Here is a 19168-nt window from a genome sequence, read left to right on the forward strand (position 1 = left end):
AAGGTGATTTCATTTAGTTGTAGAATCAGTTGAGGTCTTGGCTCCTCCCCTCTGATTTCCTTATAAGACAATCATCAACATCAGAAAAAAACTCTTACTATCAAGTAGTCCATCTTTCAGAATGTAAACCTTTTAAATTCTAAGAAAGTGTTGCTGAAACTAATAGCCATGAAAACAGGAATTAATTTTCCATCTGCAGTACATTGTTGGACACACCACTGGAGGTCTGAATGTCATTCAATGTATGTTTTTTTGATGTTATTTGATTTCAGTGCAAATCCACTCGAATTATGAGAATGCTTTCATATAGCATATGCTCATATAGCTGTGAAGAGATCTGTCACCATTTAAATCAAAATATTTACACATTTATCATCAAAATATATTGATGGCATTAGTTTCATGAAACTTACTTTACAAATTTGCAAAGACATGCAAATTACATGGAAACAAAATGTCAACATTCATGAACGCTAGAAGTCTAGATTTGTTTGTGTTTACATGGACAGAACGGGCAACAAAACACGCCAGTGAGGTTCTTATGCAAGAGACAAAGAATTAAATTGGAATTTTCCATACCTTTAACTTATACATATTAGATGCAATAAAATCAGTTCCTTCGCATTTCGGGAATGAAAAATTCTTTTTAACACCACATTTTAACACCACATTCACACAGCAAGTCATAAAGCTCAGATATTTATGGCCAAACATTGATGAGATGGAGATAAGCTTTTTGTCAGTAACCTACTATAAGCTCATTTTATGTCCCTGCAAACAAATTATATTCTGCAGAATCTCCCTGAAGAGAATTAGAATGGGAAGTTTGCATAGGCTATTGTTCAGGTTGAAATTGTCATTTGTTTATGTGAAGCGCAGTAAATCCAGCAAAACATGTTTAAACTCTGATATGTTTTTTTTTATCAAATGTGCTTGTGGATGTCAGTGTTATTTACTTGACAGATAAAAATGCACAACTATGGTGTAAATTCACATTGATATGAATCAGTTTGGATGATGTTTAGGCTGTATAGTGGCTGGTGTCAAAGATGAACAAGTATATTACTGTCACACATCCACTGTTTAAAGACTACCTCAATCATCTAGACAACCATCTAGCCAGGTATTACCTTAAAAACATTAGCATATATCATGAGTGTTACGTATATATCATAAATGTTTTCTTATGCACATTAGCATGATGTACTTTTGACTTGACTTGATAATACAGGTGCCGTTTCAAATGAATATATGTAAGAATGTATAGTCTGCCTCGACCCAGCTTCCACTCCACAATATGTTTGATCATGCTCATTTCCCAAAATGGCTTAATTATTATAGAGAAGAAGAAAGTCAAAATTGATGTTGTTTTTAGACCATTTTGGATAATCACATCCTGAGCAAATGGTGACCAATTGTAGAATGGGAAAGGTGTGGGACACCAAGACCCACCTCAGACAAAGGGGTTTCAGAACTTAATTATCATACAGACTACAGCTGTTACAACAGGAGCAACTCCATACACATGAAGGGTAGTAAATCCCCATATCTGCTGATTGGCTTCATCACTCTGTCTCCTCTCCACCAGTAAGCTGGTGTGTGGTGGGCGTTCTGGCGCACTATGACTGCCATCGCATCATCCAGGTGGATGCTGCACACTGGTGGTGGATGAGGAGATACCCCCTGACAATGTAAGCACTTTGAGTGCCTAGAAAAGCGCTATATAAAATGTATTATTATTATATGCACAAAAGGTTTGAGCTTAGGATGTTCTGGGTTCAAACCGACTCCGTTGAACCCAAGGTACTACATGTACTTAGTCAATTCTATGCTGAAAAAACATCTTCATCGAGATCTTCCACGTCCTCATCACTTTTTCTTACATTGGTGAGCCACCCAATGAGGGAATTCCCCAAAAAAGCAGGCAATGTTAAGAAAAGCTGTGTATTTCTTCTATGTTGTTGTATTGGCAGGAGGAGTTATTCCGTACAAATTCTGGTTAAGATTCTAATAGAACTGAATCAGCCCGACACATTGTGGTATTAGAGTTGGATTGGAATCATTAGGGGTTATTGTTATTGAAAGGGGCTATTGTTTCTAAAGTAACTGAAGCAAAGTGCTTATGTTTAAAGTTTCTAAAGTAACTTAAATGTGCTGGTCTGTTATAATTCTGTTAAGATTCTAAAGTAATTGAATCAGCCCGACGTAATGTAGTAGCAGAGTTGTATTAGACAGATTGTTTCTAAAGAGTCACCGAAACAGAGTTGTAAGCTTCTAACGTAATTGAAACAGTTAGTTGTGGTGATAATTCTGTTTAAATTCTAAAGAAACTGAACTGACCCGATGTCAGGGTTTGGGTAGAGGGATGAGGCGAGGACTCAATGATGCAGAGAGAAGGGTTCTTTAATAGTTGTAATAAAAAAAATAAACCAACAAAAACTACCCCGTAGGGGAAAACGGACTAAACTTGACTGGCAAGGCACGACACGATGTACACAGACAAATGTTTGACGACGAACTAGCAACCAGACTGCAAACACAAGGACAATAAATGGGGAGCTAATGAGGAAACACATGTGGGGAAACTTACATCAATAATCAGGTAACAAGATGGGTGGGGTCAAGACAATTGACGAGAGCACATGGCACATAGGAACTAAGACAAAAGCCATGTGCTCACACAAAACAAAAACACAAGCACATGGCCAGCAAACCAATCACTAGCCATGTGCTTAAATAGACACAAACACGCAGCTAATGAGCAAGCTCATAAACCGCGTGTTCACACGAGACGGCACGCAGCCAGTAAAAACTAAGCCGCGCACTCACATGAAAACAATGACATGAGGAGAGTATCAGGGCTCTGTCACAAAACCATGAATAACACTAGACTGGAGTGACAGAACCCTGACACTAGCCCCCCTCAAAAGGGAGGCCACCTGGCGTCCCTAACAAGGAACACCCAAAAACAAAACAGGAACATGACAGCACAGGCATGGCAACACAAGCACGGTACAAAACAGAACACAAGACATGGAAATCAAAAAACAGACAAAATAGGGGAGGGAGGGAGGGAAGGGAGCCCAGTCATCTAGCAGGAAAACCCAACCAGCTGTTAAAAGGGACCAGGGAGGGGCGGGATGGTTGAGCCAAGGAGGCTCAGGCAGTCCAGGAGTCCCAGCAGTGGGCCAGGGTGGAGCCGGAGGGATGAGCCAGTGAGGATCTGGCCTAACAGGAACCCCGACGGACCACCAGGGCGGTGCCGGAGGGACAGACCAGTGAGGCTCCGGCCTAACAGGAACCCCAGCAGACCACCAGGGCGGAGCCAGAGGGACGAACCAGCGAGGATCCAGCCTAACAGGAACCCCGGCAGATAGGAAGGGCAAACCCGGCAAGGCACTCATCAAGGGCAGAGCCGGCATCAGGGCAGGGGGCTTGGGCGGCGCCGGCAGGGCGAGGCGCTTGGGCATGACTGGATTGGCCTCCAGGCCAGCAGTGGGCTCCTGAATGGCCACCGGGCCATGAGGGATGGAAGAAGCCTTTCTCCTCCTCCTCCTCCGTCTCCGAGACTGGGGCAGTGCAATGTCGTCGGCCACTACTGGGGGCACTGCAGCGTCGTCGGCCACTACTGGGGGCACTGCAGCGTCGTCGGCCACTACTGGGGGCACTGCAGCCTCATCCGGCACCTCTGGGGGCGCTGCAGCCTCATCCGGCACCTCTGGGGGCGCTGCAGCCTCATCCGGCACCTCTGGGGGCGCTGCAGCCTCATCCGGCACCTCTGGGGGCGCTGCAGCCTCATCCGGCACCTCTGGGGGCGCTGCAGCCTCATCCGGCACCTCTGGGGGCGCTGCAGCCTCATCCGGCACCTCTGGGGGCGCTGCAGCCTCATCCGGCACCTCTGGGGGCGCTGCAGCTCCTTTATCCACCATAGGGGGAACGGCAGCTTTGAAGGGCACCACAGGCAGTACTGCAGCCTCCTTAGCTGGGGAACGTGCCACGAACTCCACAAATTCCCCAAACGACAGGTGGTCCAGCCCCCTCATTCTCCACCAGCTGAGAGGCTCATCAAGGGCATCATTGAAGAGGTCCTTGAGGGCCGCATCATTAAACTCCAATCCCTCTGCAGTACCACTGAACTCCAGGGCAAAATCCCTCACACCAGTCCCTTGTTGATGGAGAGAGATCAAGGTCTTAAACTGGAGCATGTGCTGGTAGTGGGGGCTGGAGAGAGTGGAGGCTGGTGGACGGTGCAAACCCTTCTTCCGCTGAGTCCTCATACTGGCTAGTTCGTACTGTCAGGGTTCGGGTAGAGGGATGAGGCGAGGACTCAATGATGCAGAGAGAAGGGTTCTTTAATAGTTGTAATAAAAAAAAATAAACCAACAAAAACTACCCCGTAGGGGAAAACAGACTAAACTTGACTGGCAAGGCAAGGCAAGACACGACACGATGTACACAGACAAATGTTTGACGACGAACTTAGCAACCAGACTGCAAACACAAGGACAATAAATGGGGAGCTAATGAGGAGGATAACGAGGGAACACATGTGGGGAAACTTACATCAATAATCAGGTAACAAGATGGGTGGGGTCAAGACAATTGACGAGAGCACATGGCACATAGGAACTAAGACAAAAGCCATGTGCTCACACAAAACAAAAAAAACACAAGCACATGGCCAGCAAACCAATCACTAGCCATGTGCTTAAATAGACACAAACACGCAGATAATGAGCAAGCTCATAAACCGCGTGTTCACACGAGATGGCACGCAGCCAGTAAAAACTAAGCCGCGCACTCACATGAAAACAATGACATGAGGAGAGTATCAGGGCTCTGTCACAAAACCATGAATAACACTAGACTGGAGTGACAGAACCCTGACACCCGAAGCAGTGTGTTCACAGAATTATTTCAGAACTGTTGTGTGTTATAGTGTAAGTCAGACACATTGTGACTTTGTGAAGTTTAAAACCCAAAGTAGTGTGGTTTTGTCCAATGTATTGTTAGAGTGTTACATTTTTAACAGTTTAGTGTAGTGACATTAAAGTCCATGTCCAAAGCAGTGAAAAATTTAGTTCAGAAGCCCGACGTAGTGTGGCTGTTTTATTGATTTGCGTCCAAAGCACAGGAGCTGTGAATAATTAGACTAACAGGTATCTTATAGAAACTAGATACATTTTCAGTCAGTGAAGTAATAAAGCCTATTGAATTGCTGAAGACAATTTAATAAGATTGTGAAAATGGAAGAGCTGATAGTTAAATGCATCACTAAGCACAGCACAGTGGGAATGTTTGATGGGATAGAGAAGACAGATGACCCTTACGAGTGGCCTATGTCTCAATTCAAAAATTGTCCCAAAATGCCCAAAAACATAGAGGGAAAAGTTGCTTCAAGTTCTTTTTGCCTCATACAAGGAACTAAGAAAAGATTAGAAGAAATGAAAACAGATAACAAGTTGCTAAATTCTCAAGTCAGAGGTTATGTCATGTAATCGAGAACCTGTGAGGCCGAAGAGATCATTTTGAAGGAACAGATAGTGAAATCGAGAAAATAAATTTCAAAGTCCAAAACAGAGAGGAAAACATTGAGATGTTTGTATGAAGGAACAGCTAGACAGTTGGTACATGTCCAATCCAAGGAAGACTTTAGTCAATGATATAATTCTTCAGATGATTCTGTAAAGTTCCCAATAGCACCAGTGCAAAAAGACAGACTGGAAATTAGTTCTTAATCAAAGAAATGAAAATGGCCAAGCTGTTAGTCAACTTTCTTCTATGGACTTTCAAAGTCTTGTTACACCAGTGGGTACTTTTTACCCTGAAAACATGGATCCTGTAGAGTTTTTGTGAAAACTGGATAAGGTAGTGGATGTTTATAGTGTGTCAGACGAAGATTAACTAGTGCTCTCTCACCAGAAGTTCATGACAAAAGAGCAGACAAAGGTTCAAGGAGAGACTCTACTTAAACTTGCTAAGACTAATTTGGTTACCTTGAGAAAGATAACTGAACTGACAATGGAAATCGGAGAGCATCCTCTAGCATTTGCATCCAGGTTGTGGGAAATGTTCAGCTGGTGCAGTGGTTTGCCAAATGCAACTAAACAAAATCTAATTGTTTAGGTCTGCATTAATTGCACAGAGTAGTTTGCACATGTGAGAAGCCATTGCTATACATGTTGATGTATATGCACCATACGAGCAAATCATTTCCAAAATAACACAGCTTTTCATTGCAAGAAGTCAAATAAAAGCTGCAGAATCTAGACATGCAGTTGCTGCATTCGGCAGGAGAGAATGTTCTAGATTATCTAATGGTTTCCATCAGAGACCAAAGAGATTAGAAAGAGTAAATTCAGAAGTTGTTACTGTCATTTTTGGACATTATCAAGACAACGAGAGACCTCATCAAAGCTTTCTCTGTCATGTATGTGGAAAGGATGGTCACATAAAAAGGCATTGTTTAGAGAAAGTTAGGAAAGATCAGGAAGTTGTTTGTTTTGCTTGTGGAAGGATGGGACACAAGGCATGATAATATATATGCTGCATATATGCGTATATATACTGCATACATGCTGCATATATGCCGTATATATACTGCATATACAGTATGGTGCATATATGCGTATATATGCCACATATAGGTCTCCTGTATTGCTCCTTCATATCCACATATAAGCCCTATACATACAAGATATGTCTTCTATATAGCTAATGGCAGGATCTGGTCATTTTGTAGCTCATATCTCATTTTTGACTGTCATATATAATGCCTAGCTCATATTTTTTGTTTTGTACTATTTGATTGATCTTGAGTAAATAAATAATGTACATTTCGACATTTTGGACTTTTATTTATGTTGCCTAGCAGCTATGGATTTTAATTTTACTATTATAGGTGAACATATAGGTACATATATACGTGCATATATGTACCTATATAGGTATATGTATGCACATATATACAGTATGTGTACATATATGTACACATATGTGTAAATATATGTGTGCATATATGTACATATATGTGTATATACTGTATATCTGTAGATATATGTGTACATGTATATGTGTGCATATGTGTATATATATGTACATATAATATAGAAAAAACTGACAATTTTATATATGTCACATACAACCCGAATTCCGGAAAAGTTGGGACGTTTTTTAAATTTTAATAAAATGAAAACTAAAGGAATTTCAAATCACATGAGCCAATATTTTATTCACAATAGAACATAGATAACGTAGCAAATGTTTAAACTGAGAAATTTTACACTTTTATCCACTTAATTAGCTCATTTAAAATTGAATGCCTGCTACAGGTCTCAAAAAAGTTGGCACGGGGGCAACAAATGGCTAAAAAAGCAAGCAGTTTTGAAAAGATTCAGCTGGGAGAACATCTAGTGATTAAGTTAATTGATATCAGGTCTGTAACATGATTAGCTATAAAAGCTTTGTCTTAGAGAAGCAGAGTCTCTCAGAAGTAAAGATGGGCAGAGGCTCTCCAATCTGTGAAAGACTGCGTAAAAAAATTGTGGAAAACTTTAAAAACAATGTTCCTCAACGTCAAATTGCAAAGGCTTTGCAAATCTCATCATCTACAGTGCATAACATCATCAAAAGATTCAGAGAAACTGGAGAAATCTCTGTGCGTAAGGGACAAGGCCGGAGACCTTTATTGGATGCCCGTGGTCTTCGGGCTCTTAGACGACACTGCATCACTCATCGGCATGATTGTGTCAATGACATTACTAAATGGGCCCAGGAATACTTTCAGAAACCACTGTCGGTAAACACAATCCGCCGTGCCATCAGCAGATGCCAACTAAAGCTCTATCATGCAAAAAGGAAGCCATATGTGAACATGGTCCAGAAGCGCCGTCGTGTCCTGTGGGCCAAGGCTCATTTAAAATGGACTATTTCAAAGTGGAATAGTGTTTTATGGTCAGACGAGTCCAAATTTGACATTCTTGTTGGAAATCACGGACGCCGTGTCCTCCGGGCTAGAGAGGAGGGAGACCTTCCAGCATGTTATCAGCGTTCAGTTCAAAAGCCAGCATCTCTGATGGTATGGGGGTGCATAAGTGCATACGGTATGGGCAGCTTGCATGTTTTGGAAGGCTCTGTGAATGCTGAAAGGTATATAAAGGTTTTAGAGCAACATATGCTTCCCTCCAAACAACGTCTATTTCAGGAAAGGCCTTGTTTATTTCAGCAGGACAATGCAAACCACATACTGCAGCTATAACAACAGCATGGCTTCGTCGTAGAAGAGTCCGGGTGCTAACCTGGCCTGCCTGCAGTCCAGATCTTTCACCTATAGAGAACATTTGGCGCATCATTAAACGAAAAATACGTCAAAGACGACCACGAACTCTTCAGCAGCTGGAAATCTATATAAGGCAAGAATGGGACCAAATTCCAACAGCAAAACTCCAGCAACTCATAGCCTCAATGCCCAGACGTCTTCAAACTGTTTTGAAAAGAAAAGGAGATGCTACACCATGGTAAACATGCCCCGTCCCAACTATTTTGAGACCTGTAGCAGAAATCAAAATTGAAATGAGCTCATTTTGTGCATAAAATTGTAAACTTTCTCAGTTTAAACATTTGCTATGTTATCTATGTTCTATTGTGAATAAAATATTGGCTCATGTGATTAGAAAGTCTTTTAGTTTTCATTTTATTAAAATTTAAAAAACGTCCCAACTTTTCCGGAATTCGGGTTGTATATTAAAAACCTATGTCAAAACATATATGTTTATATAGGTTTTTTCCATGTGGGAGAAGCCATTCAGACATTGCCAGACAGCACTGCATGAACAACATGACTTGTCACAAGCCTGTGTACTGATACTGATGTGAATTGTTTCATGATAGTATCATATATGTTTACTATCAAGGGGGGGGGGGGGTATTTATAATTTCTGAGAAATGTGTTCATGGCATTGATGTTAGAATTTAATACTACGGGCCGTTGAATGCTTGAATATCTCCTGACCGCATTACAGTTATAATAATAATAATAATAATAAATTTTATTTGTAAAGCACTTTACATTTGACACCAAATCTCAAAGTGCTACAGTAGAACATAATTAAAAACAATACAGTATTACAATAAAAACACAACATGTTAAAAGACGGGACTAAAAACAAGCTTTAGCTGTTAAAATAAGCCTGTGTAAAAAGGTGGGTTTTTAGTCCTTTTTTGAATGTGTCCACTGTCTGCGGGGCCCTGAGGTGGTCTGGGAGGGCGTTCCACAGGCAGGGAGCAGCGACTTGAAAGGCCCTGTCGCCCATTTTTTTGAGCCGTGTCCTGGGCATGACCAAACGGTGCTGTTGGCCTGACCGGGTTCTGGTTGATGAATTTGGCGTGAGCAACTCAGTGAGGTAAGTGGGGGCCGCACCGTGCAGACAGTGATGGGTATGAAGGAGGACCTTATATTCTATGCGGGACTGAATGGGGAGCCAGTGCAGCGAACGAAGGATGGGGGTGATGTGCTCATGTTTTCGCACCCTCATCAGGACCCTGGCAGCGCTGTTCTGAACATACTGGAGCTTTTGAAGGCTCCTGCCAGGAATCCCAATGAGGAGTGCATTACAGTAGTCCAGCCTGGAGGAGACAAAAGCATGGACGAGCTTCTCTGCAGCAGAAATGGAGAGGGAGGGGCGCAGTTTGGAAATATTGCGGAGGTGAAAGAATGCAGTTTTGCAGATGGAGGTGACATGACTGTCGAAGGAAAGGTGGGGGTCAAATTTTACCCCTAGGTTAGTAACAGAGGAAGAAAGGGGAGTGGTGTGTCCAAAGAGTGAAACAGTGGTGATTGGAGAGGAGCGGAGTTGATGAACAGTTCCAGTTTGAATGACCTCTGTTTTGGAGCCATTCAGCTGCAGGAAGTTTTGACTCATCCACGCCTCTATCTCCTCCAGGCAGGAGCTAAGGCGGGCAGTCGTGGTAGAGGGGGAGCTAGAGGGAGTGACTTGAAGGTAGAGTTGTGTGTCGTCAGCATAGCAATGGAAATTAACTCCATGCCTGCTGACGACACGACCCAAGGGGAGCATGTAAATGGTGAAGAGGGTTGGACCGAGTACGGAGCCCTGGGGGACCCCACAGGTGACAGTGTGGGGTCTGGATTTTACATCACCCAGAGCTACATACTCGGTTCTATCAGTGAGATAGGAGTGAAACCATTTCAGGGCAGTACCAGAAAGACCTGTGTAGTGCTGAAGTCGGTGCAGGAGAATGTGATGAAGTTGGTTCAGGGATTTGAAGCCAAAGAGTGGAGAATACACTGTGACTTTGCCGGTTTCAGCTTAGTAACAGGTATGTGCCAGGTAACACTTCACGTAGCAATCAGTTGGCTACTGAGTGCAAAAAAAATATCCGTCAATTGCTGTAGCGATTTCAGTAACTACAGTAAGAATAGTACGGTAGAGCGGATTTGCGCGAATTTGCAGAGAAGCGGCGAACAGCCAGCGCCAGCGTCCTCTCCGCCAAATGCATTTCCATATCACTTCGCACAATTAACTGTAATAACGGTCACACATTTTGCATATAAAGGTGTTGTCAGCGCTGCCCTGACGATTGTATCAGTTATGTAGCAACTTAAAGGCTACACATGACATTTCCCACCAGCAAGGAGACCGCGAAGTTTAGAGATGCAAAGAGGTAGCCTTATTCACACAAGCTATCTCTCTCTCTCTCTCTCTCTCTCTCTCTCTCTCTCTCGCTGTGTGTGGATCTCTGTCTCTCTCGCTCTCTTTCTAATAACTCAATTAATAACTGCATTAGAATGCTATCAACAGCTCAAGCCTCCATTACTGGCTTTAAAATGACGTTTTGGTACTAGCAAAAGAGGCATTGGATGAGATGAGGAAGAAATAATCCTACTCACAATAGCAATTTAGGTACAAAAACCAGGCGAATCCCTTTAAATATATCATCTGATTGTTGTCTTGAGGTGTGGTAACCATAGTAAATTATGTAAGGAATTACTCTACTTTGTGTCATGGCCTTATTACCACCTCGGGTGTTCATTAGCCTATTTTTCTAATAATTAAACGGCTCGTCGTTATTCCTCACATAATTTATGAGAAATTCTTTAATTACATTCTGCGATTAACTTTCTATAGCTTTGATGAAAAAAGTCTATATTAATTTTGCTTAATTGGATGGAGCGATAACCAGTGTGCATGAGGTGATGATGACCCAATGACGGGTAAGATTTTCCTTTGGCCAGAGGGGGACAATCTAAGGCAGGGCTTCACCGCCACTGGGCACCTACCTAGGAATGTGGGAGTAATCTGTGTAAGGCAGTGGATGTGATGCTTCTTTTGGGCCAAGAGCGTCGAAGAGGGGACTGTAAGAATTTATAGTCTGCCTCAACCCAGCTTCCACTCCACAATATGTTTGATCACGTTCATTTCCCAAAACGTCCTTAATTATTATAGAGAAGAAAGTCAAAAGTTATGTTTTTTGTAGACAATTTGGAATGATCACATCCTGAGCAAATGGTGACCAGTTGTAGAATGTGAAAGGTGTGGGACACCAAGAACCATCACAGACTAAAGGCCCCAGTATATTTCAAAACATAATTGAAGAATGAACTGATATGACATCATTTAGAACAAGATCAGGCCGAAACGAAGTTCGTTTTGAGTTCGTTTCAGCAGTTTGAAACAGCTCACCAAAGCTAACTTTCTGGGGGAGTTCGCTTGGGTTCCTAAACACCTGTGAGATTCCATTGATCCGTGGTGATTACGCAATCGGTGGATGTGTTTTCTCGGTTCGTTCCTCATTCTGCGGAGGTCCTACAGTAGAGCAAAATCTCCTGAATACACTGGAGTGTCGAATAGCTGAGCTGCGCAAATATATCCACACCTGTGCGATCGCTCGCGGACAGACTTTAAAGATTCAGAGAAACTATTTAATTCCTAGAAAGAAATTACAACGACGCTTGGTGTCGACGACCCGGAGTTATGCAAAAAACTACGCAGAGAAACATCCGAGACAAGTTTTCCAAAGCCATGAAAAGAGTGAAAGGAAAGAGTAAAGATATAAGGTAGCAAGTACCAGGAACGAACTGGGGGTGAAAAATGGCCCTGGATTTTCTCCCAAATAGGCCCACCACAACTACAAACAGTCGCTAAAATTTCACAATATTACAGCATTCCTGTCACATTTATGGAAAATAACATCACAAAACCCATGGTGACCCTGCTGACAAAAACAATAGAAACCATCACAGAAATTTGAATTATTTCCACTACAAATACCACTACAAACCTTCAACTTTTAACCATTAAATAATGGTATCATGTAATGTGTTTTTGGACATATTACATTAGGATTTAGTGGTTTTAACAAAAGCCACCAACAGAAGGAGACCAATTAAAAGTAAAGACCAACAGGCACCATTACAGTTTCCATTAAAACCAATACAATTTCATTATAACCAGTAAAACCATTACAAATAATGTGATGTTTTCTATTTTTTTTCAGTAGGGGATTGAAATAAATGTATTATTGTATGAACTAAAATACTTGAAATCTATAGAAGGAGCAGAACGCAAAATGTATAACATGACAATAAGCATAAACCTAGAACCTAGAAATCTGAAACAACAGAATTTGAGTATTCACACGTCTCTCTCTCTCTGTGAGTGTGTGTGTGTGTGTCATATCTATTTTCAAACTCAATAGGCCTAGATCTTAAAAGTAAATCGAATCGCTGCTGTCTCTTTATGAACGAATGGAATATTCATGTCAGACAATGTGGAGTAATAAATAGCAGTGAATGTTCAGACTAGGGGTGTGACCTGGGATTTTAATATAGTGCTCATGGGCTACATGCCTTTCTATAGCAGGGATGGGCAACTTTGATAGTGAAGAGGGCCAGCATTTTTTCTCCTTTATACCAAGGGGCCAGATTACTACTGTAATCCACATTCGCACACCTTTTACATCGTCTTACTCAATTTCCTTTTTTATTAAGGAAATTAAAGTAGGCTATATTCAATGTAATTTGTTTTTAAAGATTTTATTAACTATAAAACTTGTGCAGTTAAACTAATTGAGAAGGGAAACTTTGTTGTCAGCTGACAGCAATATCACCCCAACTAATAAACATCTCAATGTTTGCTGTAAATCTGTAAATTTGCAACAAACAAATGTACAATGGTCAGATTTTTTATTAGTGGCCTACAAAACATTCTCAAAACAACATTAGAGGACATGCTGTTTTAATGGTCAGAGTGCACGTCATACTACACTGAGATGAATACGGAGAGCGGCTGGAAACTAGCGACCTCTCCTGGATGGAGATAGTATTAACATTATAAACTGAAGTCTTTACTTGACTTACATTTTAAATATTTTAAAATTGATCATCCGAGTCTAAAATGATCCAGGGGGACGTACTAAATACATAAGACAAATTTTTTTTATTGCATTAGTGCCCCCTTTTGTCGGCTGCTTATCTTAATTCCTGCTAATCTTAATATTTATTAAGTCTACAGTATACTGTCCTGCACATTTTATATTATACGCTTTTTATTTTGTTCTTTTTTTATCTTACGTTTTCCATATGTTTGTATCTTGTAAATATTCTTGTGTTTGTATTCTTTAATAATTGCACTGTCCATGCAGCGGACTTGACTTACATTTCACTGCTGGTCATATGCTGTCCATATAACCATGTATGTGACAAATAAAAACCTTGAATCTTGGCTGTAAATGTCACTTTATCTGACACTTTTTCTTTGATGATGAACCAGCAGGCCAACGGCCGTTGGATGGACTTCTCCAGAATGCCTAGATGGCCAGTCTGCACCTGGCAAGTACCAAATACATCTTTCAAATAAGCGTTACACCATACTGCTGCTGTAGTTCTTTCAATAAGTAAAATTAAAGGATATACAGTTAATGAAATGCCAAACGAATATATAATAAACCTTTAACAGAGTATGCTCTTGTGCATGTTTGATGTTCAATGTTCAATACTGTTTAAAGTCTGCAAGTGCCATAAAAAAATAATGGAGCCTAAAATAATTATCTTTTATCATGTCCTATCAGGGATGAAACACTAGATGAAGCTGTATACAAGTTTGAGTCGGTTGCTGGTGTTCACAGAAGAGTTGTGATACTATGACAAACATTTTCACTTTGTTTCTAAAGTTATACTGTATGTTTGGTGGTGTGGACTTGTACAAATGCTGTTTGCATTATAAAATAATTTCTCTTTTTCATATCAGCTCTTAAATATTCAAAATCCAATTGTTTCGAAACAAGTCTTTCTTTTTTGAATTGTACAGCTGAATGCTGCTTATATGAAACACATTTTAGATTTCACATGAAAATGTGAAAATTTTAGTTTAAACAGAGATGTGCAATATGGCAAATAATTAAAGTAAATGTTATTTCTGTGCATCTATGAATGGTTTAAGGCTTATTACTAATGATTTATCTTGTTTCCTCTTTTTCATTCATTTTTTATAGCCAATTAATTTAAAAAATGTATTTGACTGCAGTCACATTTGAGTATCATGCTTTTCTGGTATTTCTGCATTTCTGCTTGTAATAGATAAATTAGTTGCATTACAAAGTGTAATTTGCTGTTTTAATAAATCCACATTATATTATTGTTTCATATTTAGCGTTTTTCTTATTTCATATTTTCATACAATTTTCATACAATGTTTTCAGCATTCAGTCTATGTGAGCTTCTTAGAAATTCTTTAATAAAGATGCAAGATGCTGTCCTGGAGTTTTCTAGAGATTAATCATGCAATATGAAATCATACACACACTTTTATTTTGTTATTTCATTGTTGATATTTTATTTATATTATATATTTTGCTTATAAAATTATTTAATTTTATTTATATATTTTTCCACACTGAAGTCTCGGTTAAAGACAAGAGCACCCAACCCCCATCTGGGATGCTCCCATTCCTTGTTTCAACCCCTCCACATCCCAGGTTCGCCCTGCCCCCTTCCTTCGAGCTAAATCAGCTCTGCTGTGAAGAAGTCAAATAATCACACAATAGAGAAGGGCTTAACTTGAACAATGCAAATTCACAGCTCATTTGAGTAAGAAAGTGTTTGTGGGAGTGTGTGTGTGTGAGAGAGATTCCTTGGGGAAAAAATGACAGACATTAACAGGGTCTGAATAAAGATTGTTAATTCTTCTAGTTGTAGTTGTGCTTGAATTCTGAATAATTATGTCGATCTGAATATCTAAATTCAAATTGTGATCACTTATGAGGCATAATTTGAATCAGGACATTGACTAAATGACTATTGCCTTGTTTTGCAATTCTGATGCACTTCACCTGTCTGTCACGATCGGTGTTACAAAGAACCACGGGAGAGATCCAAGTGCAGGTATGTGACTTTATTAAAGGGCAAATCCAAAGGGTAAACAGTCCAGGCAGGGTCAAAACCAGAGAATCCAAACATAAACCAAAACAGATAAGAACACACAGCAAGGGCAAGACAACGGGTTTAACATGAACATTAAACAAGGACTCCGTCACACAGACTCAGACAGACCGGGTATAACAACACAAAAGGATAATGGGGAAACGGGAGACAGGTGGGGAACAATCAATTAACTCAAACAAGGAGGAAGGTGACCAAATAAGGGAACAGGAAGTGGTAAGGTGACAGACACCATGGAACAGGAGGACACCTAGTGGAAACCCAGGAAACACAACCCAGACACTGTGACAGTACCCCCCCTCTACGGAGCGGCTCCCAGACGCTCCAAGACAGAAACAAAACAGAGAGAATGTAAACACAAAACAGGAAGACCAGGAGGGAGGAGGACCGGAGGAGGTTCAGGGGGAAGGACGGAGGGCCAGACTAACAGAAAGGAATGGGGACAGAAATTAACACAAAAACCACAGGAAAAGAAAACATGAAGCCCCCCAGGGCGGAGCAGAAGACCACCACACCCTTGTGGTCAACGCCAGAGTCCTCCAGGGTGGAGCGGAAGACCACCACAACCTTGTGGTCAACGCCAGAGTCCTCCAGGGCGGAGCGGAAGACCACCACAACCGGGTAGTCAGGGCAAGCGCCCCCCAGGGCGGAGCAGAAGACCACCATGTCCGCGTGGTCAGAGCGGAAGCCCCACAGGGCGGAGCAGAGGACCACCAAGTCCTCGTGGTCGACGCCAGAGTCCCCCAGGGCGGAGCAGATGACCACCACGCCCCTGTGGTCGATGCCGGAGTCCAACAGGGCGGAGCAGAAGGCCACCCAGTGACTTGACCTGACTCAGAAAGGTCCACGATGACTAGCCTTGTCTCTGGAAAGTCCATGGTACCTAGCCCTGGCTCTGGAAGGTCATTGGTGACTAGCCCTGACTCCGGAAGGTCATCGGTGACTAGCCCTGACTCCGGAGGGTCAGCGGTGACTAGCCCTGACCCTGGAGGATCAGCGGTGACTAGCCCTGACTCTGGAGGATCAGCGGTGACTAGCCCTGACTCTGGAGAGTTCACTGGCACCTGACTCGCCTCTGGAGGGTCAACTGGAACCTGACTTGATTCAAGAGGAACAACTGGAACATGACTCGACTATGGATGATCAACAGGATCTAGCCCTAACTCTAGAGGGTCAACGGTAACTAACCCTGACTCTGGAGGGTCCACAAACATCTGACTCGACTCTGGAGGGTCAACTGGAACCTGACTCGACTCTGGACTGCCTGTGGAGACGTGAGATGCCTCGGCTTCGGGCACCGCCTCTGGAACGGACTCGGGCACTGCCTCGGTCACGGCCTCGGGAGCGGCCTCGGGAGCGGCCTCGGTCACGGCCTCGGGAGCGGCCTCGGGAGCGGCCTCGGTCACGGCATCGGGACAGCAACGGACACCGCATCGGGACAGCAACGGACACCGCATCGGCCTCGGTTACCGCATCGGGTCAGCAACGGACCCCGATTCGGCCTCGGACACCGCCTCGGCCTCCGGAACAGCATCGGGCACCGCCTCGGCCTCCGGAACAGCATCGGGCACCGCCTCGGCATCGGGCACCGCCTCGGCCTCCGTAACGGCATCGGGCACCGCCTCGGCCTCCGTAACGGCATCGGGCACCGCCTCGGCCTCCGTAACGGCATCGGGCACCGCCTCGGACTCCGTAACGGCATCGGTCACCGCCTCGGCCTCCGGAACGGCATCGGTCACCGCCTCGGCCTCCGGAACGGCATCGGTCACCTCCGGACCTCCGGCCTCCGGAACGGCATCGGTCACCTCCGGACCTCCGGCCTCCGGAACAGCATTGGGCACCGCCTCGGCCTCCGGAACAGCCTCGGGCACCGCCTCGGGAATGTCCTCCTGGACGGCAGCGGTCCGCTCGGGAACATTCTCCGGGCTTTGAGGAAGCTCCATCTTGTGCTGTGGCGCTGGGCTGGCGGCCATCTTGTGCTGTGGCGCTGGGCTGGTGGCCATCTTGGGCCAAGAATCTGGATCGGTGACAGACTTGGGCATTGACGCTGGGTTAGCGGCCATCTTGGCGGAAGAGACAGGAGTGGCTGGGGCATCCCACGGAAGCCTATGCTGCAAGAAGTACACGAATTCCCAGAATTCCAGTGTCTCTAAATGCCCCATCTCCTCCTGAGAAACTGGATCATCCAGCCCGCTGTTGAAATAATCCTTCAGGGCCGCATCGTTGTATCCCATACCCTCGGCCAGGGACCAGAACACCTGTGCCAGGGCACCCACCTCATTGCCCTCTTGGCGGAGGGCGATCAGCCGGAGATACTTAGCTCTCCGCTCCGCCATTTTGGCTGGGGAACGGGAAAAAGACATACCGCTGGATCTCAGTGTGATGGAGTCCTTCTGTCACGATCGGTGTTAAAAAGAACCACGGGAGAGATCCAAGTGCAGGTATGTGACTTTATTAAAGGGCAAATCCAAAGGGTAAACAGTCCAGGCAGGGTCAAAACCAGAGAATCCAAACATAAACCAAAACAGATAAGAACACACAGCAAGGGCAAGACAACGGGTTTAACATGAACATTAAACAAGGACTCCGTCACACAGACTCAGACAGAGAATACACAAAAGGATAATGGGGAAACAGGAGACAGGTGGGGAACAATCAATTAACTCAAACAAGGAGGAAGGTGACCAAATAAGGGAACAGGAAGTGGTAAGGTGACAGACACCGTGGAACAGGAGGACACCTAGTGGAAACCCAGGAAACACAACCCAGACACTGTGACACTGTCAGCACCAATCAAGTCACAGTATAAAGCCACCGCATTGCCACCTCAGTCTCTGGGTTTGTTGTTTACATACATGTATCAACTTACCTGGCTCCTTACCTGTTCATCTGACACATTCCAGCCATCATCTTCTACCTTAACTAAGCACAATGGATCAGCCACAACCTGCAAAGCCTCAGTGACTGTTCAGCTAAAAGATTTTCAGCTCATTCTCACCTGTGATCATTGCTTGCTCTTCTCCTGAAGCCTTAAATAAACCTCTGTGAGACTGTCAATTACCTGTGTAGTTCCCTCTGTTTGCTGACATAATTTACATATGTGATATCCCTCTTAAACATCCACAGGCTCCATAGCTGTCACTAGTGATGTGAATTCAGATTGGTTAATGGCAAGTTCTGTTCTGGAAGGGTGTGGGTTTCAGTGGAGAACAGTGTGTGATGGCTGGGATCTAACAGACGCTGCAGTGGCGTGTAGAGAGACGGGTTGTGGCGATATGATTGACACACAGAGTGCTGCTTCTTTTGGCAAAGGATCAGAAACGGTATGCATGGATGATGTACAACGGGAATGAATTTATGCTGAAAAGCTGTTCTTCAAATGGATGGACAATATACAACTGTAACCATTAACAAGATGCTACAGTCATCTGCCAGTTTGAGAAAAAAATATATAGAGAATTTAAACATTGTTTTAAAATCAATTAAATAGAATTGGCATTTTGTGTGGATAATAGCTGTCAGGTTGGTGAATGGAGAAGTGTTCTGGGCGACTAGAGGTTCTTTGTGGGGAACAACGTGTAATGATGGCTGGGATCTATCAGATGCAGCAGTGGTATGCAGAGAGACGGGCTGTGGGGATGCTATAGAGGCAAAAAGTGGTGTTTTTTTAAGCAAGGTGTGATGGCCGAGGACGTGGCCACACCAAAGGGGCAG

At 43.3% G+C, this 19168-nt stretch overlaps 1 protein-coding gene across 1 annotated transcript in view; it reads right to left on the reverse strand.

Moving 5' to 3' along the window:
- Positions 1–19168, reverse strand: part of LOC132098695 (scavenger receptor cysteine-rich type 1 protein M130-like) — a 37793-nt gene that overhangs the window by 8838 nt on the left and 9787 nt on the right. The gene's annotated exons all lie outside the window — the stretch shown is intronic.

The sequence above is a fragment of the Carassius carassius genome, chromosome 22, assembly GCF_963082965.1.
Source record: "Carassius carassius chromosome 22, fCarCar2.1, whole genome shotgun sequence".
Lineage (NCBI taxonomy): Eukaryota > Metazoa > Chordata > Actinopteri > Cypriniformes > Cyprinidae > Carassius > Carassius carassius.